Raw genomic sequence first — 4,112 nt, forward strand, 5'->3', positions numbered from 1 at the left:
ACTAACAGGTTCTCCTCTGGCAGCCTTCACCAGCAGAGGATCTGAAGACAAAATCACCACAAAAATCATGAATTTCTCTTGCTTAAATGAAAAAGACTCAAAAATACCTGAATTACCCTCTCCTAGAACCCTATAACAATTTGCACCACTATCTAAAGCAACAAATTTGTTAAAACTGAATGCTATTAGAAACCAGCAACGTCACCTTTATTATCACACAGATAAAGTAGCTACATTACCACTTCAAAAAATAAATGAACTGAAAGAAAAATAAAAAAGAAAAAGAAGTTAAATTGAACAAAATGAGAAGAAGGAAAAGCTGTGGTACCGGAAGAAGAGGCAGAGCAAGTGACGGAGAAGTGCGGTTTTGGGCTGAAAGGGAGTGAAAGTGTAGCGTTTAAGGAATTAGAATGTGGAAACAAAGTAAAAGAAAAGAACAAATTGAGCAACTTGTACCTGAAAGGAGCTTTTGAAGAGTAGCACAAGCTTCCTTCCACGCTGGCCTTTCAAGGATACAAACTTAATTAAATTTGGACGTTTCAATTACAAACACAACATGGAAACCAATTATTGTCCTATGCAAGAATTTAGCCATATACTTGACCATTAAAAAAACTTCTCATCATCAGATTGCACAAGTAGCGGTAGATTCAAAGGAAAAAATGCATAAATTATTGTCCTATGCAATGAATATGAAAGTAAAAGAACTAAACCACAATGTCAAGCTACCAATAATAATGAATAACTGACCTTTGCCAATGATCAGACCAAGCTGCTTCAATGTAAGTATATGTCTAGTTTGGTGAAATTGAGTATGAGGGCAATTGGAATCGAAACAAAATCAGAGCAGCATTACCAGAGAAACAGTTACATACTAAATCAATCTTAAAATCAAAATAAAATCACAACAGCATTTCTAAATAACCAGTTACCAAATCAACATCAGAACAGCATTATACCAAATCAACATTAAAATCAATATTAGGTGACAGCAAAGAAACTAGCAGGGTAAAGCTCACCAGGACAGTGGCGAGTTGCAGCAGAAATAGAGTGGCGATCCAGACACCAACGGCGGCACACAGCTCAATGGCGACGGCGAATCCAACCCCGCCAGTGACGGCTTGGCAGCAACAGAGGCAACCTCCTCCTCCCTCATCGTGTTTCTCTCTCTGCGTGAACCCTTTCTCTCTCGTCGAGCTCCTCAGTGGCGGCAGTGATGGGAGGTGCAACGGCGACGACGAGCTCGACGGTCAGGACCTTCAGCGGCGGTGATAGAGTCTTTGACGATGGTGGCTACTTCTCCTCTCTCGCGCGCACTCTTCTCCGTCTCCACACCCTCCGGTTCGCGCGACGATGGCAGCTGCTCCACGGAACGGCGGCGACAGGCGGGCAGGGCGTAGCAACGGCGCGCTCTTCTCCCTTTCCTTCCCTTCTTCATCCCTGATTCCCCCTTCTCTTTTTTTCCTTTTCTTTCTTTCCCCCTTTCTTTTTGTTTCGTCTTCTATTTCGTTTTCTTAATGTGTGTTTAGGGATTCACGGTAACAAATTTTGGAATTTTTTAAAATTAGGGTTTTATTTGGTAATTTTAGAATTATGATAAAATATATATGAATAATATAATAATTTTATAAAATATTTGAGATAAAATAATAATTTAGAATTTAAATTTAATATTGTAAAAATAATTTTTAAAATGTTTATTCATCAATATATTAATGAGTTAAAATAATTATTTTTAATTTAAATTATAAAATAAATTATTAATCACATTTTATAAAATATAATTTTAAACTTAAAAATATTAATTATTTAAATTAAATAATATAACTTTTCATCATTTTTTATCGTTAGAACTTTAATTTTAAGTTATATGAAATAATCAATTAATAAAAATTACACAAAAATATTAATTAACTTAACTCCAAATATTAATAAAACTAATTTAATTATTCTTAATAGATTAGTTTATCAAATAAGGAGTTCAAATTAATAATAAGTAATAACTTTTTCATAATAAAAGTTACTTAAATTAAATTGTACAATTCTTTTTTCTTTTTCAATTACTAAAATTATACAAAATATTCCATTATAATAAAATTACTTAAGAATATTTATTTATTCAAAATGAATTTATCTCTGAATCTCTTTAATTATTTTCTAATAGAATAATTTCTAAAATTATAAAGTTTAAACTTAATAAGATAAAATCTCAATTTATTCATATTTAGATTTTCAAAAATACAAGATGTTACATTATATATTTATAACAAAAATATATAATATTTATTAAAATTTATTTTAATTTTATTTTTTCTAAAAATAATATGTGTTATATACTGATAACAATAGTTTTTAAGTATTTTATAAATTTAGTATTTATAGAAAAAATTGTTTAAATTTGTATGATTATTTATAATTATTTTTATATATATCTTTTAATTTGTATAATTATTTAAATAATATTAGAAAATTGTTGTTTGATAAACAATTGTTGTAATGGTTATAAAACCGTTCTTTAAAATAGTCAAAGAGAACGGTTTTATTTGGTTGCTATAATGTAATGAAAAATTGAACTTCATCAGCAACACTGTAAAAACTGTTGTCTGAAACCATCTAATAGAACGGTTTTAAAGTGTAGCATTTTGGCAACGGTTTTTATGCGTTTCTTTTGTACAATTATTTAAACAACAATAAAAAAGCGTTGCTTAAAAACAAATCATAGTAACGGTTATAAAACCGTTCTTTAAAATAGTCTAAGAGAACGGTTTTAATTTGTTGCTATAAAATAATGAAAAATTGAATTCAACAGTAACACTACAAAAAACCGTTGTCTAAAACTATCTTAGAGAACGGTTTTAAGGCGTTGCAAAATTTGGCGTTGCTAAAGCCCATATTTGTTGTAGTATGAATGCTGTTCTGTATGCCCATAGAGCATCATCCAAGCTCTTTGCCCAATCCTTTCTACGGGTAATTACAGTCCGTTCTAGGATTCTTTTTAGCTCTCTGTTAGAGACTTCAGCTTGCCCATTTGTCTGTGGATGATACAGGGTTGCCACTTTGTGGTTAATTCCATATCGGACCATAGCAGAGTAGAGCTGTTTATTGCAGAAATCAGTACCCCCATCACTGATTAGGACTCTGGGGACACCAAATCTGCTGAAGATGTGTTTCTGGAGGAATTTCAGCACGGTCTTAGTATCATTAGTGGGTGTAGCAATTGCTTCTACCCACTTAGATACATAGTCTACTGCCACCAGAATGTAAGTGTTTGAGTATGATGGTGGGAACGGACCCATGAAGTCAATCCCCCATACATCAAACAATTCAATCTCTAAGATCCCTTGTTGAGGCATGGCATATCCATGAGGTAAGTTACCAGCTCTTTGGCAGCTGTCATAGTTACGCACAAACTCTTGGGCATCTCTATAGAGAGTAGGCCAGTAGAAGCCACATTGGAGGACCTTAGTGGCTGTTTGCTCACTTCCAAAATGTCCCCCATACTGTGATCCATGGCAGTGCCATAGGATCCTTTGTGCTTCCTCTCTGGGTACACATCTGCGGATCATTCCATCTGCACATCTCTTAAAGAGATATGGCTCATCCCATAGGTAGTACTTGGCATCTGAAATTAATTTCTTTCTTTGCACCCTGCTGTACTCCTGGGGTATGAACCTCACAGCTTTGTAATTTGCAATATCTGCAAACCATGGAGCTTCCTGAATGGCAAAGAGTTGCTCATCTGGGAAAGTCTCAGAGATCTCAGTAGAAGGGAGGGATGCCCCAGCTACTGGTTCTATTCGGGACAGATGATCAACTACTTGGTTCTCTGTCCTTTTTCTGTCTCTTATTTCTATATCAAACTCTTGCAGAAGCAACACCCATCTTATGAGCCTGGGTTTTGAATCCTGCTTTGTGAGTAAGTACTTAAGAGCAGCATGGTCAGTGTACACAATCACCTTTGATCCTACTAGATAGGATCTAAACTTGTCAATGGCATAGACCACTGCAAGTAACTCTTTTTCTGTGGTTGTGTAATTCTTTTGTGCATCATTTAGAACACGGCTGGCATAATAAATGACATGCAGAAGCTTGTTATGCCTCTGTCCCAACAC

Source organism: Arachis stenosperma, chromosome 3 (assembly GCF_014773155.1).
Source record: "Arachis stenosperma cultivar V10309 chromosome 3, arast.V10309.gnm1.PFL2, whole genome shotgun sequence".
NCBI classification, from domain to species: domain Eukaryota; kingdom Viridiplantae; phylum Streptophyta; class Magnoliopsida; order Fabales; family Fabaceae; genus Arachis; species Arachis stenosperma.